General features: G+C 31.3%; 1 protein-coding gene across 1 annotated transcript in view; it reads left to right on the plus strand.

The window, feature by feature from the left end:
- Positions 1-22,534, plus strand: part of DACH1 (dachshund family transcription factor 1) — a gene marked incomplete at its 3' end in the record, with an annotated part of 393,322 nt that overhangs the window by 367,603 nt on the left and 3,185 nt on the right. The window lies entirely within an intron of this gene.

Here is a 22,534-nt window from a genome sequence, read left to right on the forward strand (position 1 = left end):
ATTTGATTCCAGATTGATAACCCCCCAAATCTTTATTCTTTCCTAAATGTTTTGTTATCTGGACTTATATGTCTCCCTCCTAGGATAACTACGTACAGCCCCATCACTCATTTTGGATAGTTAGCATATTACCAGTTAATAACTTCAGAAGTTCAAAACAGTCTACTGACTTCTACTTAGGAATGATATACAATTGGGAGGGAAAAAGTTTCCTTTCTAGTTTTTTACTTTTTCATTAGCTGTTATACCTATACAATGTCTATGGACACTTCCAGGCACACTGGGGGAAAATCTCATTCTAAGTGAAGAAAATAAAGTGGCAATAATTGAAATTAAGAAATTAATCATGTTTAGATAAGAAGCTTATTAGCATTTAATGAACTTATGATAAATTTAAAATCAGACACAAATCTAATTTTGACAATATAAAACATTTGGAGAGCCTCTTTAATTTTTGTGCAGTGTGTGATTGAACAGTTACTAAATATATCCCAAGACTTTTACACTATAACAGTCTTAAATTGAACCTTACTTAAACTTACCACTTTTGAGATCATTATGAAAGTATCCTATAAATTTGATTTCTTATGCATATTTTTATTTCTAATCTTTAAAGAAAGACTTGTAAGTTTAATGCAGGAGTGAATGTTCTCTAGGCAACTCTGTAGAATCTAGCAATTAAAATCTGCTAGATGTCAGGTCTAGATTCATATCTCAGCTCTACTATTTTTTTTTTCCCTTTAGTGATTGCTTAACCTCAGAGGGTCATTATGAAGATCAAATAAAATAATCCATGTAAAACACTTAGCACATACTAGGCAATAGTAGACACACAGTTAAATTTTAGCTGTTAATATTAAATCTTATTACTTTGTGCTAACATATTTATAGTGCCTACCAACTGGTATAAACACTAAAACTATTATTATTCTAATATACAATTTATTTTTATTTTTCAGAAAATTAGTCTTTATTTATAATATAATATTAATGTAGTTTCATATTAAACTTTTTGCAGATATTTACAATAATTTCTTTGTTATCTGAACTTAATTTTCCATATTTAAAAATGTCTTTATTTAGTTTAAAAGGGATAGACTTTTGATTAAAAAACTAAAAAACATAGGGTAGAGAGGGTTTGCTTAAAACTGATTTCTGGGCTGCCTGCAGTACATATTGACTATTGTTTATTCATTTACAAATATGTAATCACCATAGGGATTACCTCAAACTACTTTTCTGGATCTTAAAAAATAAATATTAGAATAATGTTACTGTGAACAAAACTAAATAATAATACATTTACTATAGTCTCTTAGCACTGGTTTTCTGGTGTTTGGCAGCATTTCAGTACAGCTAATCAATTTAAAAAAGCATTGATTAAGCTGAACAAAAGATGATATTGATTGCAGACAGTAACCAATAAACAGGCTAATGTTCCATAGTTATCATAGTTCATTGTTAACTACTCATTTAACTTCACAGAGTTATTATTATTAAATATAAAGTTTCAGAGATACTCATGTTTTAATATTTTATAAACTTTTAGAAAAATGTTTTCTTAATTTCGGTATAAGCATTTTCTTTCTTTTAAGAATTATATAAAACAGTAAATCTTGTTTTTGGATATAGGTAGATATGCTTAAACTCCAAATGGTGAAGGTTTCTTATCAGTTTTGTTGGAAATGGCTTCTTATGTAATTTAAACTAATTAGACTTGAAATTAGACATTGTGGCAGTTAAGTTTGAAGTTTTTCAAAACAGTCATAAAATTTAATTCATTATCATTATTACTTACATAAAATTATCTTCAATGTATTATTTTAATAGAGCTAATTTTCTAAACTTCTGGTTCTTATAAAAAAAAAGTATGACTGTCATTATTGTACATTTGTGTTGAGTGGTGACATGTGAGGTCTTATAATGTGATTTTGATTCTTATTTCATTGCCTAACTGTTAGGCAAATTAAGGCAAAATGATTGGACTTAGTTTGTAATTCATTGAAATGTTTTATTCTAGTAAAAGTAATATAATAGGTGATCAGTGTGGACTATGAGAGCTTAGGGGGGAGATAAGGAATATCAGGAATAATAGATTTCATTTAGAAGTTTTGAGAAGGGAAATGGACATTTGTACAACTAAATTGCTTTTCTAAGTATTGATAAAGAGCATTTATTAATGGAAAATATAATAATGTTTTGTTAGCATAGATAAAATTGAAAAATTGAATTAAAATGGCATTTTCATGAACTTGTTTTTGGCTTGGCTTGAACACTGTGTGAAGACCATTATCAAAGAATAATGATAAATGGAAATTGGGAAAGATATTAGAAGGGGGCCCTAAAGATCAATGCTAGATCTATTTTGATTTAACATCATAATTAGTGATATGGAAGAGTGGTTAAACAGAGCATATCATTGAAGTACACAGATAATCTTAATTTAGACAGTGTAAATATGCAAAAAAAAACTTAGATAATTTAGAAATTTTAGGGTGAATAAAATGAAATTACCTTTGTAAAAGAGAAAATTTGATTTTAAGATGTTTTCAGTAAACACTAAATAGCTCAACAAATATCAATGATAGTATATGTCCACTTACAACTTTTCATAGTATCCTGTATTAACAGTGACTAGCTTCAGGGCTGAGAAAAGTGTCATAGTATAGGTAAAAAGTAAGCCTTTGTCATTTTAATTAATATATATATATATATATATTTATTGATGATACTTTTAATTATTATAACTGGACAGTTTAGCAAGTTGGTTTTTCATTGTGGCCAATGCATTATTATTATTATTTTTAGGCACTAGGTTTTTACTTTGAGTCCTTTTAAATTTTCATTATTAAGGGAAATGTTGATGGCCATTTTAGCCAATTAATTTGCTGACTAAAGACCTTAAGTTGAAAATGTGCATAATATCTACCAAAGCTGAAGAGGGCTACCATTTGGTACTATAGATTAGTGGTTCATATTTATAAAATCTGCTTTCTCTTTCTGTATCTACCCTTAGACAGTAAAATTACCCTGGCCATGTAAAAGAAACTTTAATAAATATAGAGAATGACTTCTTTAAGATGGAGCATGAATACAATTTTTAAAATATTTTTGAGAAATGTTTTTATACTTTAAGAGTTATAAAAGTCATTAAAATATTTGTTACATAAAAAGAACCATCATTTTAAAAGCCTATTCACTAAATTATAGGATTTGCACAAAATAAATAAAAAATTGGTACATAAACCCATGATGATGGAAAGTATATTATCAATTTTGATAGCATGTATATGTTTAGACATTCATGATATATAACACCCTTTGCTTTAAATTTTCCTTTAGGAAAAAATAACACATCATCATTTAGACTATAAATGTAAAATGCTTATGGTGCATTATTCCGCCTCCCATGATTAGGGACAGAATGCAGACATGCCACAATAATGTTTTTTATTTCTACAGTTTGAATCATATTAATGAGAACATCATTTTTGAGAACTAATTATTTCTATTTGTCTTGTGTCACACTTTCTAATTCCCCTATATTAGCACAGCCAAAGCAAATTAATTGCTTTTCCAGCAGTTGAACCCTGTCCAAGAATGAGCTCACATTCCCTTCCAGTTTCCCTGTTTCTGGGAGTGCATTGTGTCAGAAATTTCTCTTGATACTAAACATAGTCTAGAGAATATCTTTACAGATTTCTGTGCGCTCACTTGATGAAATTTATAAGTTTAAGTGACCCGCCAGGAAAGATAAAGTTCTTAGCTGCAAGATTATACATCAAAACAGTTAAAGTGAAATTAAAATTAAATGAATGAATCTCACTGAAGCAAAAAAAGCAGTAATTAATGGTTCCCTTAATTGTCTTCATAAAATATTTGCATGGGTCTAATTTGCATAATTTGCATGTATTAATTAATCTTTCAAAGGAATTTTGTGCTGAGAGAAGCCAAAAAATCTCTTTGTTTTATTTAACATCTAATGAAATATTTATCTTCTTTAATGAACTTCTCATCTTCATTAAAATAAAATTTGCACAAGTTTGTATGTTTTAAATGTTTTTATAATTGAAGTATTCAAAAAATCTCTTTAGACTTACAACAGCTGAAAAACAAACACATTATTTACCATTTGGTATCATTTTAACAATAGCAACATTTTTTTAAAAAAGGAAAGCCTAATTTTGCTTTCTCAAATGTGGCAAAGCATTGGGTAAATAACTATAACTATTTAATATTAAAAATAAGATTTACAAAGGCCTGGTCTTTTTTTTTTAATGGTAGTGTTATTTTTATGGCTGAAATAGTGGGTAACAAGTGGGTATATATGAGAAAAATCAGTATGTTTAATTGGAAAATGGTTCATTGGTTGAAAATATTTTAGCTGGCTGAAAGAAATTAGTCCATTAAAATCCAAAATATCCATTTGCTATTATTCACAACTGTTAGATTGACTGACAATATTTTCTGGCAGAAGCTGTACAATTTCAACTTTATTCTAAATCTGCCTGCAGGAGATTTGCAGCAGGGGTTTCTCCTCTCACAAACTAAGAGATTATAGTGAAAATCAAGAGACATGCCTTGGAAAGGATGAAACCCAAAATTTCATCAAGTGCCAAATGGTATATATTCAAGAGAACTGAGTAAGAATGTGAAGAGACAGCCTAGAAGACAAAAAGCTATAAAGGATGGGAAATTGTTTATTTGTGAATAGTATTTATTTGGATTTAGCAAAGATGGGCAAAAAAGCCCAAGAAATATTTCTTACAAAGAAGAACATCAACTAATGTTTCTAAAGCAATTTGAAGCTTGCTCAGCCCTTTCTCATATGTTATTTTTGTTGATCTCCATGGCATGTCCATTTTATACTATTTGAGGAAACTGAGGCACATAGAAGTAAAGCAAATTGCTTGGAATCAAACTGTGAACTCAGGAGCTCTGAGTCCCTTTAACTCTATATACCTTGCTCCTACATAACATCCATCTTTTATCACATAATTTATGAAGTGGCTGTGAATGGCTAAATGTTAAAGTAGATAATGAGGGTGGCATAAATTTATACGAATTAAGATTCAAAATGCAAATATATAGTTCTTTCCATGTCAAATTTAGTAATGCGATAAAAATCAATGAAATTGACTGGTTTTCTGTAGGGTTTATCTTTAAGGAAGTTAAAAGGCATTTCCATTAGGCAATGGTTATTTCTTAGCCCAGCAATTATTCTCATAATTTACCAATTCTCATGAAGTTTTCTCTAATATAAAAAGACAAATAAATCCATTAGGTTACAAAGATTATTAGTAATCAGTTACAAATTAAATGTCAGTACAGATTTTCTCTAGTATTAACATTGATAATTTGTTTAAATAACTGACTTCAAAAAAATTCAAATCAACATTAGGATGAGTCTGGCCTAGGAGAACACAGGTAGCCTGAGAGCCATGGACTGGTGTCAGCACTTCCTTGTGACTTGGTAACTCATTTTAACTGCTAAGACCTGCTCTAGCACTGATATTTTTATCTTGTCAAAACTTTATGGACATCTGATTTTTTAAATTTATCTTTATTTTTTAAAGTATTACAGATGCCCCTTTTCCCCCCCATTGAGTCCCTCCACCCCACATCTATTCCACTCCCAGGCCTTCCCCATACCAATGTCTGTGTCCATAGGTTATGCATATAAGCATATAAGTTCTTTGATTAATCTCCCCCCCTACTCTCACTGCCCCCCCTCCCTCCCGCCATCCCTCTGAGATCCCTCAGTCTGTTCCATGCTTCTGTGTCTCTGGATCTATTTTGTTCATCAGTTTATTTTGTTCATTATATTCCACATATGAATGAGATCTTGTGGTACTTGTCTTTGTCTGACTAGCTTATTTCGCTTAGCATAATACTCTCCAGATCCATCCATGCTGTCCCAAAGGGTAAGAGATCCTTCTTTTTTACAGCTGCATAGTATTCCATGGTAGACATCTAATTTTTTTATTAATATACAGGTGCACTCACACACACACACAAACACAGTGTGTCCATGGTCCATTATGGATGAGTGGATTCTGAAATCAGACTATTTGGGTTCAAATCTCCACACTGCCGTTTATTATCTGTATAACAGGGAGTGTGTAAATAAAACATTTTGATTTTGGGGGTTCTAATCTAACAGATAATGATCATAATATCCACATATGCACCTCACAGAGTTGTATGGGGATTAAGTGAATGAATATATAGAAAAAACTTAGAACAGTGCCTTGTAGAGACTAACTTATATCGAGAATGTGCTATTTTTATAATTATGCACAAGTTTAATATAATGGTACTTGCAGCATTGTTCATTTATGGTAAAAATTAAACATTATTTGAATGAAAAAAATTTTCTTATGCCAATGAATATTTTTCCCCATGTGACACATACTTTTTTTCTTTTAGCATGTTCTAAGGTGGAAAATAAAAATTGTATTTACCAGATTTTCCAAAGCATTAAACAAATTAATGACAGAGCGTGAATTGAAATATTTATGTCAATTTAAACAACATGGCTTAAGGAGATTTATTTGCAGCCACGGATTCTGTATGATTATTCATCTCTTTTCAAATTAAATAAAAGATAAACCAATTATTTTTGACTCATTTAAGATGGAAGCATTAGAGCCTCTTAATATTTTTATTATATTTTGATACATTTCTCTTAACACGGTTTGTATTTTCATAGAGTGCGGAGCAGCTACAGACTCTTCTAATTCATATATAATCATACTCCAGAGATAGTAAATCTCCAAACATAGTTCCACTTAAGCTTACTAATTACACCTATAAAACGATGAATGATGGCTACAAATTATTGGATCTGACTCTCATTCTTTATTTATTTCTCCCTGGGAGAAAGAGATTAGATGGGGAGATTTTAGACCATAAATTATTCCCATACATAATCAGGTGTACTGTGTTTTACTTTGATATTCCATACTGTGGTTTAACACTTACCTGTGAACTTCTCATCTTAACAGATTAAGAATGAATTATTTGACTTTCATGATGAAATGATATTTACTTGTATTAATACTTTCAATGTCTTTATTTTTTAAATTACTTCTACTGGTTAATATAATTTCAGGCTATCTTGTTCCAAGTTATCAGTCTTTTAATTGGTTTTTATAAATTTCTCCAGGAAAGTCATACAATATGTTACAGTCTAAGCCTATCCTTGGTTAAAAGGTTGGGAATAAAGAGAAATATTTTACAAATGAGGAAAGTAGATTAGATTTGAAACAAAAGAAATGGAAAGTATATTTCTCTTCAAAACCCAACAGGTAGTTCTAGATTTAGCCAAGTGTTGCCCAAATGGGACCATAAGCTCAATACCATCATATTTGTTTTCTGAGGGAACTCAGAATGCACATTTTTATGTAAAATAACATATTTTTGAAAAATATTGTTGAAGCCTGAACAAGATATTTATGTTTCTTCTGTGAAACAGAAGAAAATGTTTTCTCAGTCCAAAAAATAGAACTCGTAGTATGTCAGATATTAACACATAAACCAAATTGAAAATAGAAATCAAGTCACAAGAGAACAGCTCTCCTAGCTTTTCAGAATGAATACAGCAGCTTCCTTTAACTGCTTTGAATTGCTGCTTTAACTGCTTTAACTTCCTTTAACTGCTTCCTTTAACTCCTTTATAAATAATATTTTGAAGCCCACCTACTCACATCTTCCTTCAAATGTATGCAATTCAGATTAGTCCCATTGCGTTAAGCATGACAGTGATATGGTTATCGCACATAATTTAAAATGTCCAATTTTTTATTTTTAAAATTATAATTGTACTTCTTAAATTATTAGAATAAGAACCATTTAAAGAAATTGCAGAAGGCACTTTAATTTAAAAGGTTGTTGAATTATATAATATAGCTCATAAGCTTGTGTTTCTCAAAGAAATTCAGAACCAATCTTGGTTAATGTATCCAAGTTGCAATGAATAAAAAGAGGGAAGTAAACCTGGTAAATAAAAAGAAAATTGCTAATGACATAGCACTCACCTATTTATGATCTACCTTTTGGAATCAATTTTTTATAACCCTTCTTACCTGTCCCAGGTGGGGCTGAATTGAGATGTGATGTGATTGCACTAACTTTCCAAGGGTTACCAACATCAGAATCAAAATGTGGCTATAAAAATAATATTTCTCCATATCATTTTGTTCCATTATCTGTAGATATTTTATTGTAATTTTACAATGACAATTTAAGTGAGGGCAGGTGGCCCACTGTACTGAACTCATTTGGGTTCAGACTAGACAGAAACTTCCTCAGTGGCTCTCGAAAAGTTACCATTGTCAAGTCCAAGTCCATGGCATGGGATTGGTCATCAACAAACCATGGCTAACACTCCAACAGGCATCCATCCAAAAGCAGTGTAAAGACAGTAAAGAATATGAGCTATCTTGTTAACAATGGAGCAAACCTCATTTTGATCTGAAGCTGGGAATAGCATATAACAGTTCCCACATTCTTTCATCTCATAATTTCACATTCACAACAAAACTCTCAACTGACTAATTCCAAAAATACTGATAGCATTCATCTACACTGTGAAAATGCTATGAAAATTTATGCTGGAATAGTTATAAACACAAAAATTAGGTGAATATTTTCAAGAGATTTATATACTTAAGTACCAGTGTAGCTGGATTTTTTGTTTTTAAGTCACTTACAAATTGGTTTCCTAAGTTAATGTTTAAATATTTAGTTGGTAGATAATTACCCACTTTAATCTCAAATGCAGTTCTTGGATGCCTTGTTTTGAATAGTATTTCCATGTGTGATTCTATTCCTTTGTGAGAAAATTAGAACCTAAGCATCTATTTAAACCCAACAATTCACATAGAAAGGCTGTGAATTATCACAACTCAATAGGCTCCTTTGCATGTTATTTTTACAAAACAAAGCAAATGCATAAACCTTTCTAATTATTCTCTTAATATTAAAAATTTATATTGAACAAAGGTGAAATTTTGTTATTATTCCTAAGCTATGGACTTTTATATTTTAACACTTGGAGTAATGCTTTTACATGAAATATTAGGGAACAGGCATGCATGAAATTTAGGCAATATCTACTGTGATCAGTGACTGTATTGAATTCTGAAATATTTGAAAATAATGACTTTGATTATTGTTTTTTACTATTGGCAATTTTTATGATTTCTGAATAAAATGAATTAGCAATTTGGCAAACTTACATGACTATATAAAACAAGACTTCTTTTTCCTGTTTTGTTTTTGGTTTTTAATTTTAGCTTCTTCTTTAGTGTGGTATTTTCTTCTCCCTCTTCATGCCACTAACTGGAAGTTTTCATTTTCATACAGTTATGCTAATAAATAAAAATATACAGTGATATCATGAAGGACAGTTGTAGAAGCTCCAAATCATGAAATTTAAGTTATAACTGCCGGGATTGCTATTCTCATTATTTTAATGCATATATTTTTCATTGAATCTTTCTTCTTGAAACCCCTCAGACTACCATAAATGTATAAAATATTTATTGCAGTGTGGAATAAAAAAAACATAGATGAGCATGCCAACCTGGCTTTCCATATGCTTTCAGTGTCCTTTTCTGAGTCATTGCACAAACGGCTTAAGAGAACAAAATTTAAAAATGACTGTCTGTGAAAAATTAATGTCATTTAAAAAAATATATATCCCCTTGAATTTTCAAAGTCTATGTTTAGTATTTTAAAGACTCCAAAAGTCCTGCATTAAAATCCTTCATTAAAGTAAAAATATGTTTTGCATTAATTTCAATATTCAGAGTTAAACTAACATTTCCTAAAATCATCTGACTACAAAATCAGCTCATTGAATTAAAAGTAATAATATCTCAGGGAATGGACTTTGGCACACTGTCCATTTAACTAGTTCTTGTTAAATCTATCTGTTGTAACCAATTCACTTTAGCAAATGCTTATATACTTAAGTGCTAGGGCCAGAAAAAATGCAAAAGACATTTTTCCCCCTAAATAACCATCTGGTATAGACATACAGATACAATTCTAGTAAAATACATGTAGAGTTAATTCCTATTGATAAAACTCTGGGTGTCAAGGTGTTATTCAAAGGGTAGTAGGAACTATAAGTCAAATTTTATTTCTATAATAATATGAAATATTTAGACATTGCATTAATTATAGAAATGTCTAACTAATAAATTTAGCAAAGCAAAACATATATATGCATGGCTCTATATTTAAAAAGTAACATTCAAAAACATTTTAGGTAGTTGTATTTTAAAGTTTTTCCAGAACTCAAATTTAACTCCGTTGTTTCTAAGAACTCACTAGCACAAATATTGAAACGTGTATCCAAGGCTTAAAATTAATTTAATAGATTAAATCTGAAATTTAGAAAATTTGATGATTTTTCCCCTGACAATATAAAAGAATTGTTGTTCTTTTTTAATGGAGTAACACTTTGACCCAGTGCTTCTGAAGTGTAAACAAAGTACTTTCAGAACACAAACAAAGCAATAAATTCCATTTGAGTGATTAGTGAAAATTCATTTAAGTCTAGATATGTAAGTGTAAATCCTCTGAGATGCCACATTATTGACATATTTTATATAATACTATTTGCAAACAGAAGATAAACAGACATTATGGCTAAGCTCTTCTGAGTATGACACTGGACAGATTCCTAAATAATATTTATAAAAATAAGCACCTGGTCCCCCTGGGGGTTTTTAGTATCTGAAATCAACATACTAAATCTAAATCTAATATAAATCTTGCATAAGAGATGTTGATATAAAATGAGAATAAAGAAATGAAGAATGTAATGAATTCAGAACCGAGGTGATTCAAGTTCTGGTGTACAAGGAATGGGAAGGTGCACTTGAAATACAAGGGGGAAAATTGTAGGATTTAGGAAAGGCAAACAGCGGTTGGTAATTGGAGGTAGGTAATCTGGGGAAGAGATCCAGGCTAGAGTAAATGATGATGAGTTTAGTTTGTTACTATTGATTCAGATGTGACAACAGGACATTGAGATGGTGGTAGAGTAAGGCCCTAGGTGAATACACAGCTGGAGTTTGAATGTGAGGCAGTTTGAATGTGAAGAGCAGACACGAGATAGGACTTTGGGAACTATTAAAGCCTGAGGTTGAAAATATAGACATTTCTTCCATAATCTGAATATTGTCATTATTCTGAAAGGCTAGAGGGTCAACCCTCCCTCCCCTACGAAGAATAGATTATAATAAAAATATCAAATGCAACATTGAGAAGCAAAGTATATTCTCATGGCTATGACTTGATATATATCCTTAACATTTTATGCCATCCTTATTTGTAATGAACAACCTAACATATTTTTTTAAAATAGAGAAAACATAATGTAGCTCTTTTTATGGTGGTTAGAAAGGATGGATTACTAGTGTTGAATTTTGTCCATTAAAGTGAGTATAATAAAACTGGGACTGAAAAATGTACAATGCTATATTATATATACATAATAGAATGGAGAATGCTAAAAATACATAGTGGTATATTAGATAATTCATATTTGACTTATTTATTTTGCATCTTTGTTGATTCTGCAGATTTTACCTGTGACAAACTGTCAATTCAATTCTTGCATTAAGAGACATGTATTTTTCATGATATTGTTTCATATGGCAATATGTTGAATATCAGTCCTTTCAAGTAATCTAACTACATTGAATAGAGTCATAAACGAAAAACCAACAATAATTTACTCTCATTGTTAGCTTTTTCCTCTGATGCATAGGTATTCTTTGCAATCTTTTGAACTTTATAATGCATTCTTATTTTGATGAAGGTAAAAATTACACTTATTCTTTAAACTTGGTAAGTAAAGAAATGCTCATGTAATTGTGTTCTGAATTATCACAACAAAGTGTGTGTTTCACCAAAATAATTCTAGTCCTACACTATATTTAAAGCTTTACAAACATCGTGATTTTTCAGTACAAAGCGCATTTGGTAATAAAGCCAGGAAATGTCTGGTTAGAGTTGCAGCATTTAGAGAATTCTCATCCAAACACTGGACTAGTAAAGAACATGTGAAAGAGGCTAAGGTTGTGGACTCTTCATTCAGACACCATGAGCTATCAAAGACCTGATGGAAAAATAAGCAAGATTGGTTATCCAAGACTTACAGGTTAATATTCCTATACTATGCAAGTAAGTTTTCTTAAAAAGAGATGGAACTGAATTCTGTCCAACTGAAATGAATCAGGGATATGAGATAATATAGGCATTCTTGGTTGAACAATTGGGTTTTGCCCAAGTGCAACTGTGAATTAGCTCAAAAGTAAGAGTAGTATGTAGTGCCTATGGTAGGAAAATGAAGATTTATTATAAAGTAATTTTGACATAATCTTAGATGAGTTCCTTAAATTCATAATGCTTCTCGAAACTAACCTCAATCCAGGATATAATCATCTACATGGTGACATAAGTTAATTTTATTCACATCACAGTCTCTAGTGATGGGAAAATAAGGCAATACTAACAGTAACCACTGCCACAAGCTATTAATTTTAATGGAAATAGTGGCCTATGTTACCATGACCCAGGGCAGAATTTCACAGTGGGCATGAAATATACATAATCAGCATTTATCTTCTCCCTAAATATATGCACATTTATAATAATACACTTTAAATGTTTATTTGTAGAGTCCTTGTGTTAATTTTTTGAAATTGTATTAAAGAAATTTGGCAATCTCACAATTTAATATATGCTGAGAACAAATTAGAAATTACAATAAACAAAGAATTTTAGATGATTCCTGAAAATTCTTTGTTTCTACAGAGACAATTTGTAAAATGCCAAGTTATCTATTAGCATTGCATATATTTGTGATAGCACATTTTGTCTTTTTAAAATTTTTAATTTGTTTTTATTTTAGAAGGCATTTATGTCTTACATTTTTTATTGTTTGTAGCTTTTTGGTTGATATACCCCTGATTAGTTTGAAAAGAATTATGCCTGTTTAATTGCAAAACATGCAGTATAATAAACAACAGTGTCAAATATTTAAAGATACTATATTTAACCAAAATTGAAATTGACCAATCACAACCCCTGAAGCAAAAGATTGTCTGATTTCTTGTTCAGAATATCATCTTATAATCTTTCCACGTGCTTTTAATAGAGAAGTCTAGAATTTTTTTCCCTTGTCTTTTTTTTTTTTTTTTTTGGTAAATGGTAGTTCATGAAATAGTAATAACTTTAAAAGTGTGGAACATACAATATCCTGGGATGGTTATTTCTGTCACATTGCACCAAATGCTCTGATACAATGGTAATCATTATTATTCTGAAATAAGTTTAATATAAGGGTTAGACTATTGAAAATTATTATTTTTATTTCTGAGATGGCCACCATATAACATGAAATAAAATTATAGAACTTCCAGAAAATCCTGTCTGTTATTCCCAGTAGAATAAAAGTATCCTAAGGTAATGCAAGCAATTTACTAAAGGATATATATAGAGAGAGAGAGAGAAAGAGAGAGAGAGAGATCCTGTAGTAAGTGAAAATATTAGATAGATAGATGATGATAGATAGATAGATAGATAGATAGATAGATAGATAGATAGATAGATAGATAGATATAGATAGATAGATGATAGATAGATGATAGATTAGATGATAGATGATAGATAGATAGATGATAGATTAGATGATAGATAGATGATAGATAGATGATAGATAGATAGATAGATAGATAGATAGATAGATAATAGATAGATAGATAGATAGATAGATAGATAGATAGATAGATAGATGATAGATAGATAGATAGATAGATAGATAGATGATAGATAGATAGATGATAGATAGATAGATAGATAGATGATAGATAGATAGATAGATAGATAGATGATAGATGATAGATAGATAGATAGATAGATAGATAGATAGATGGATAGATGATAGATAGATAGATTATAGATGATAGATAGATAGATAGATGATAGATAGATAGATAGATAGATGATAGATGATAGATAGATAGATAGATAGATAGATAGATAGATAGATAGATGATAGATAGATAGATAGATAGATAGATGATAGATAGATAATAGATAGATAGATGATGATAGATAGATAGATGATAGATGATAGATGATATAGATAGATGATAGATAGATGATAGATGATAGATGATAGATAGATGATAGATAGATAGATAGATAGATAGATAGATAGATAGATAGATTGATAGATAGATAGATGATAGATAGATAGATGATAGATAGATAGATAGATAGATAGATAGATAGATAGATAGATAGATAGGTGATAGATGGATAGATGGATGATAGATATAGACAGACAGATAGATATAGATATCTATTCCAGAAGAAAGCAAACTTAGGTATACTAAATCACTGTAAGTTATAAGAACTGAAAAATTTACCTGTGACATTGACCAGCACATCTTTTTATAAAGGAAGGAGCATTAATTATGTATTGTGGCATAGCAAATTCAAAATGTGATGGTTTAAAAACATTTATTACCTTCCAGTTTCTGTATATGAAGAATCTTGGAAGAGTTTAGTTAGGCCCTCTGCTTCAGGGTCTCTCCCAGGCTGCAGTAAGTTGTTGGCAGAGGCTACGTCATCTCTAGACTCTCCTGAGGCGAGATCTACTTCCAAGCTTACTCATGTGGCTGTTGGCATCCTCACGTGGCTGTTGGCATCCTCACGTGGCTGTTGGCATCCTCACGTGGCTGTTGGCATCCTCATGTCCTGAAGAGTGTTGGACACAGAGCCTCAGTACTTGCTGACAATTAGCCTGAGGCCATTATTTGTTTCTTGCCACATGGGCTCTCCATGGGGCAACTCAGTACATGGTAACTTGCTTCAACAGATCGAGCAAGTGAAAAGATCCAGAGAGAGCAGCTGCCAGCAAATGAAAGTCAGTTTTATAACCTTATCTTGGAAGTGACTTCCTATCACTTCTGCCATATTGTTTTATTAGAAGGAAATCGTTGGATACAGCGTGCACTTAAAGATTATGGGGATCACACAGGATGTGACTACTCTGAGACAGGAAGCATTGCTGGCTGTCTGAGGACCTGTACCACAGAGGGCTATGTGGAAAATTAAATTGCCAACTCACCTGGAGAGAATGGGATCTAATGGGGAGTATTATATAATTCAAATATTCTATGGACTCAGGAACATCTCTAGAAGTAGATCACATGCCCACAGTCATCTCTGGTTTGTTGCTTAATGAACATTTTCCAAAACTTGTCTGTTTAACTGTTTTCTCTGGGCTACATTTCTGAACAAACGTTCTACTGATTCTCATATTCTTTCTTCAGATATGATTATTCTGTCAACACACTTTCTTGCTTGGTTGCTAGTCTATCTCTTTAATATAACTTTGCACATCTCTGAACTGATCCCTGCATGTAATTTTTAAGTATAGTGCACAGTGGGCTCCCTTATTTAATAGTTCTTGTACAGCATGCTACTGTTCTCACCCCACACTGTTTGAATACTATTTGATGATTCCATTAGATAAGATATATAAAAAAGCTATTCCCCACAATAATGTTGTTTCTTTAGTTTAAAAAATATCCTCATATTCATTGAAAATATTTGAGATCTTTCATTGAATTTCATCATTTGTGGAGTTTAGCACTAGATCAGCATTGTATAAATATGTTAAGTAAAGTGCTAGGGATTTAGAACTTTATTTACTCACAATTACTTCCCTAAACAAATATAACTTTATTAAAAATACTGAATTAGTCATGCTATAGAAAACAGAAAAAGATATAAAGTGCTATACTTTTAAAAATGATGATTTTTTTCCTCCATAAAAAGAAAATAACTAGACTCTGACAAGACTTGCCCTTCTAATTGCTACCTTTGGTTTTCCCCAGAGATAGCACATAAATGTATTCTAAAAACTTAATTTATTCACAGAGGATTTTGCTTGTTTCTTGCATTTCTGAAAGATACACAGGCTTGGTTTGAAAGATCCTTGTTTCCCTTCTCTGTGGTATTTATTTTATCAAATAAGGCATCGCTCTTTCTCTATGCTCTGTTTTAATTAGGCATAGGAGATAATTTTTCCATTCATCACTCAAGTTCAGCTATGCCCTCACATGATTATTTCCTTCTGTTTCTTAGTCTTTTTTCCCTGAGAAATGGATAGGAGAATGGTGAAAGTAATGATATTTTATTGTTCTTTACTTTGCTGAAGTTGGGAGGTCTCACCTTCCAATCAGGACAAGGTAACCTAAGTGCAAAGTACTCCATTCTCACTTGCTGGTACATTAACCACTCTGATGGTTTCTGGCTTCTTACTAATGAATGCTTAATTAGAACACACACACCAATAGTTTACCAAAGCAGACCTATCAGCAATATAATTTTTATTTATTTACAGAAACAAAACTTTTAAGAGGTCTCTTCTCTTCCTTTTGTTTTTGTTTCAAACACTTAAACAGACATTAATTTCCTTATACCAAAATGCGCATTAGCATACAGAGTCCTAACTAACTGGTACTACAGTTAAGCAAACTTCATAAACTTTAAAATTGTAATTTTACCATTAAAACATAATGGACCAATAGACCAGAATCCACACCCTCAGTCCAGTAAGTTCCTTAAATCTGAACCTGGTTTTTCTGAAGAAATCTATTAAGAAAAGCACTAAGCATCTTCTTACTATCTAATATTTAAATAGGACTTCTCAAAAGCCTTGTTGATAAGCAGAAAAATACCATGAGAATATTACCCATGTAATCAGTGAAACAGTACTTGTAGATATTGGAAGGTATTATTCTTTAACGTTAATAAATGTCTGCTATTGGTGATATATTAAATCTACTTTATGTTTTAAATCTGAACTTGAAAAATATTTATAAAATATTTCAAAAATTATTAAAAGTTTCATATTTAATTTAACAAGATTCATCTATTATTAATGTTTTGTTCCTATGTACTTTATAATTTTCTCTCTCTGCATTGTATTTTCTGAATTATTTGATAGTAACATGTATAAGTCCTGATCTTTTACCATTATATTTACCATACATTTTTCAGGGTTTATTTACTAAATAAAACAAAGAATATACTCCTATACATAACCACAGTGTATTTATTAGTCCAGTAAATATTTTGTTGACACAATATGTAGTTTTATTTAATCTGACTTTGACATTCTAATTTTTTTCATTTGACCCAATCATGTCCTTTATAGCATTTTTATAGCATTTCTGAGTCTAAATTAAGATCATGTATTATATTTAGTTGGCCTTTCTTTTTATTCTCTTTGGCTTTGAGCATTTATTTGGCATGTTAAAAAAGTTTGTGAAATTAACATTTTTGGAAAAATTCAGTCTTAATAGAATGTTTCTCATCTTGCATCTGGTGTTTTCTCATGATTAGTCTAAGCCAGTATACTACCCAAGTGAGGTTATGTTCTTCTCAAGGTGTAACATCCAGAGGCATACAATATCCATCATCCCCTCATTTTTTGATGTTTGTTTGATAGTTTTTCTATATAGTCTTACTGAGTCCAGGTAATGTTCCAGGTGTTAGAAATACAAAGTCATATAGTATGCTATCTGCTCTTAAGGAGGTATCCCAGACTTTAATAAACATCTCTAAGATAGTGAAGCTCTGTAACTGTTGATGTGTTGACAACAACATGGAGGAGACAGAGTTTAGATACTATGACAAGTGGTTACAACAACATTCAAGTTCTAGGAATACAATGTGTGGTATCCAAACCCTGCTTACGTGAGGATAGGCTGAATGCATATGACGCACATTTTGTGAATGGAATAATTTCTTAACATTAAGCATAGAACTTTCCCTGTTGCTTAGACAAATAATAGTAGTTTATGATGGTTTTTTTGAAATAAATTTTGCTTGGTTTGGTCATGGAGGTATGGCTTTAAGAACATTTACTTCTAAAATGATATCAGTTCATGGAACCACAGAGTCCAGAATATTACTCCAATTTGGAAGACTGTTGAGTTACAGAATAAAAGGTCTTTAATACTCAGTAAAACAGAATTATCTTAACCTTTGGTAGTAAATTCCTCTTTGTCAATAGAAACCATGAACATAACAGTTGAGCTTGAAATCTAGGCAAAAGGTCTCTTTTTTTAAGGTACTGACATGAATGTCACTTCTCAGAGGAACTGAGATACTGTAAACTGATCTAGCTAGTTGGGAAAAGTGTGTTTCATAGGGTTGGAGTTGACTAAATAACTCCAAGCCAGGTAAGATTAACCCAAACCATATGCCTTCTTTTCACACTCTCCAGTTCAGCCTTCGTTACTGGTTTGTCTATTTAGTTTCCCATTTAGGGTGTTGAGATTAGATGAGCTTGCACAGTGATGATCCTTTCTAGCCCTACAATACCTGAAGCTTAGTTCCACCTGCTTCAAATTGTCCAGCTGTCAAAACTCAGGTCACTCCTTGATTTCTGTGTTTACCTAGAGTCTGATACAAAGTCCCTCACATAGAAAGGACAGGATTTCACTTTCACTCTTTGTCTAAAAACATAGTTACCTTTTAACCTGTGAACTATAATTTTAGGTGATCTTCTGTTCTCAGGACATGTTTTAAACTAGACTGTGTTATTCTATGTAGAGAACTGAAAAATATGTAAAAGAAGTTCTTGATTGTATTTTGTCTTCTCTATTAGCCACAATCAAGACCTTTTCTTCATTCTAGTCTAGTAAAAATACATGATATTATCTACTCTGATTTCAGGAGAGCTGGGTCATATAGGTCCATTAGATAATCCATTGCCTACTGCTTGTACTAGTATGCTTGGATCGCACATACAGAATGCCTTTGCTGTGTTCTCTTACACAAAGTTCGTACCCACTCTCTAGAATTGCATCAGGTACTTAGAGAGGAACCATTGAAAAGATATCAGGAATTTAGTCCTCTCTCACTTTGACCCCACTCCATGTGCCTCAGATTCTGCAACTATAACCCTAAATTACATAAAATTCAAAATCTGCTGCAACTTCTCAGTTTTTATGGTTTAATTGTATTTGACACACCCTTGAATACGACTTCTGGCAAATCACTTATATTGTTATTATCTGCATTTCATGAGAAGAAATATTCATTTAGTGTCTTCTTGTAAAAGGGCTTATGCTGAACATCAATCTCTCTTCGAATATTTCTCATATTAAACGCAGACTTTGTGTCTCTGCCTTGCTGCTTTAGCAGTAGCAGAATGTTCTTACTCTAAATATAAAATTATAAAAAAAGCAAGAAACAATATTTTCTTTAATTAACTTCTTCTTTGGGGGGTTTTAGAAGAGGGGTTATGACTTGACAAAGATTCTTTCCATCTGTTCCTGTTTGTTTGCTTTTATTTTGACTTCCTTTCTTTGTCTTATCAAATATCACATGAATCATTAGCGTTTGTTTTCACCACTTGTTTTGGTTTCCCTTATTTCACATGATTAAGACATTATGTTGAGAGAGGCTCAGAGCTACTATATTTCATATTAACCTGATTTTAAGTAAATATTAAACTTCCTAGATATATGACCTTATATGTTCACCCTGTTATGTTAGTATTTTCCTCAGCTCTGGTGTAGAGAGACATTCACATAAATGTGCTATTTTGTGAAAGCAGCAAACTTCATTAGATTCCAATGGTGTAGATATGTTTTGAACAAATAGATGTCTTTTAAAATAAAGCTACTTTCTAGCAGGAAATGTAATTTATTAAGCCCTCTGTGCAAAAGATATGTAAGAGAATCTTGTGTTTCCCAGGGGTATTGTGTTCAAAAGTGGAATATATATCCATTTGCATACTGTGTGATACTTTTCACTAACATACTTTCATGTTAATTATTTCACATATTTTTTACACAATAAAGTAATTGTATTTCTGGGGTCACACAATTGGGCAATTTGTAATTTTCTAATATGTATGCCATCTTCTAATATAAAATCTTATATGATGTGATTATTATTGAACAAATTTTATTATTAGTTTTTAAAGTAAATGATTGAGCTATACAGTACTCTAGTTTTATACATGGAATTAAAGCTAAACTCTATATCTGCCTACATATATTAGACATTACTAATAAATATATATAATAATACCTGCAATTACATTCAATCAAAACAATAGACTTAATCCACAAACATAAAACAAAATAAACTGGAAATTATGTGATTCATTCCTTATTTCTCCTTCTTTAGCCACAGCAAATAAATAACATATAGAATCTACATACTTAATGGCCTGATTTGATGGTTTCAACTTTAATATTAAAATATGAGATCCATTTTTACAAGGAATTTAAAATGTTTCCTTCAACTCATTATCTATAGATCTAAACTGCATAATAACAATAAACAACTTAAAAAATTCACACCTGCAATAATCTGTTCAGTTGTCTAGATACTTTCTTATACACCAAATTATAGCTGTAAGCATCAAATTACAATGAACTCTGGAACTATTAGGGATTTTTAATTTAAAAAGTTTCACTCAATCCCTACTCCCAAATGCTTTTAATTAGAACAGACTTTTTAATTAAGTACTCCCATGCACAAAGTATAGCTTGATGACTTTTCTGTCATATTAGCCTCCCATACAAAAACAAACAATCATTTTGTCAAAGGAAAATATTTTCTCTAAAACTAAATATAAGAATTCTGGTTCTGATTTCAAGTTGTTCAGTTGAGGCTGTACATTATAAAAGGAAGCCCTTATCTCTGAGAGGACCTCCAGAAATAGAAATAGTGAGGCAGTGACACTGATGGTACTGAGGCCTATAAGAGCCAGTCCCTCATCTCTGCAAGTCAGGCATAGAATTTCCTCCAGTAATGATCCAATTGCTTATTAGACAAAAGTAATACAGCAGAATGGACATGAAATTTGGATTCACATAAGTAAAAAATCACTACACTTTCATTCTGTGAAAATGTGCAAGATACTTAGCCTTTTTGAGACTTCGTAGCCTATTTTTAAAAGACACTAAGGAATCTATTTTGTTGAGTTTGGATTAAATATCTGTAAAGTGCCGTAGACACATAGGTGCTCAGAAAATATGAGTTATCTGGATAATACTCATTGTCTTTATTGCCAATTTACTTGATCTTCAAGCAATGTTCTCATCCATTTGAGGTATCAAGGAATAATTGTTTGGTAAACCTGACTCAGCATCAGGAACACATAGGGAAAAGACTTTTCTGTGGCCAACACGTGCAGAAATAACAACATAAAGAACAGTGGGAAGTTGTGAGATTGTCTAGTTAGAAAATAAATATAATGCACAAAGGGCAGTCCTTAAAACATATGAATAAGTCCTCTGAGTTTGCAGATGTGAACAACACTGAAGCCTTAACCATAGAAACACTCTAGGGATTCCAGTGATCTCCACCCAGTAGCTTTTTTTTGCCAGGCTTCTCTATGCATAGCCTTATGGCTTTGCCTGCTGTTGGAACAGTCAGGGAAGAGGAAAGTATTGTAAACATTATTATATAACATAAAATCATGTCACAGTTTGAATTATGGGTCCATACATCCTTCCTACAACCCTTGCCATTTAATTTTCACTCACGTAGTTTGTTATCAGAAGACTGAGATGGTTCCCATAATTGAGAGGCCTGTTTAGCTCTGTGGGTGTGTCCAATATGTGACTATTTGCTGAGGACTGTAAGATCATTACTATAACTTCTCTGGAATAATGTAAAAGTACTTAAACCTTTTTTTCTTAAATATTTTGAATTATGCATAAGCATTTTTCAATAAAGATGATAAAATTAAAAAGTAGAATTGCTTTGAAAGTTAGACTCTGTTGACAAAGGTGGAGAGAATCACTCTTCCCGGGTCTGTTCATGCCTGATCTATTTCTGTTTCCAGTTAATTGTAAGGCAGATAATCTCTGATGTCTAAGGGTTATTTAATCACATAAATGCCTTAATTGTAGCAGGTGGGATTTATTTTATAACTGGAATCTTTAAATACTTGATACATTTGTCCATCTGTTGGGAACATTAGTCAAAAATTTAAGGAAACATTTATTAAAAGTGGTATTAGTATAGATCAGATACTGAGGACACAAATATAATGTATGTAATTTCTATAAATGTATTTTATATGTGATGTATGGTAAATATTACTTACAAATTAATTATTACTTTCTACTGTGGGTTTTAAAATTTGAAATATAAACATATTTTCTACAAATATATTTAAAGTTTAGACCACACCATAAAGTGGACAGTTTAGAGGACATGACACTTGAAAAATAGGCTTATGTTCAGTTTTGTTTTCACTCTGGATTTTTAATTTCCCATTTCTTATTTTTGATTCATTCAAATGCAAGATTTCATTTACTTTTCTCGTTCACATAATTACGTTTCTCAATTGGTGAAATTTAATATATTCTTATCTTAACATTTAATTGTTTGGTTAATCTCATGTCAAGGGGGAAAGGTTATAGTTCATTGATAGTGATGAAATAACCTAGGTGGCTTT

The sequence above is a fragment of the Miniopterus schreibersii genome (genome assembly GCF_964146895.1).
Source record: "Miniopterus schreibersii genome assembly, chromosome: 2".
In the NCBI taxonomy this organism is placed as follows: Eukaryota; Metazoa; Chordata; class Mammalia; order Chiroptera; family Miniopteridae; genus Miniopterus; species Miniopterus schreibersii.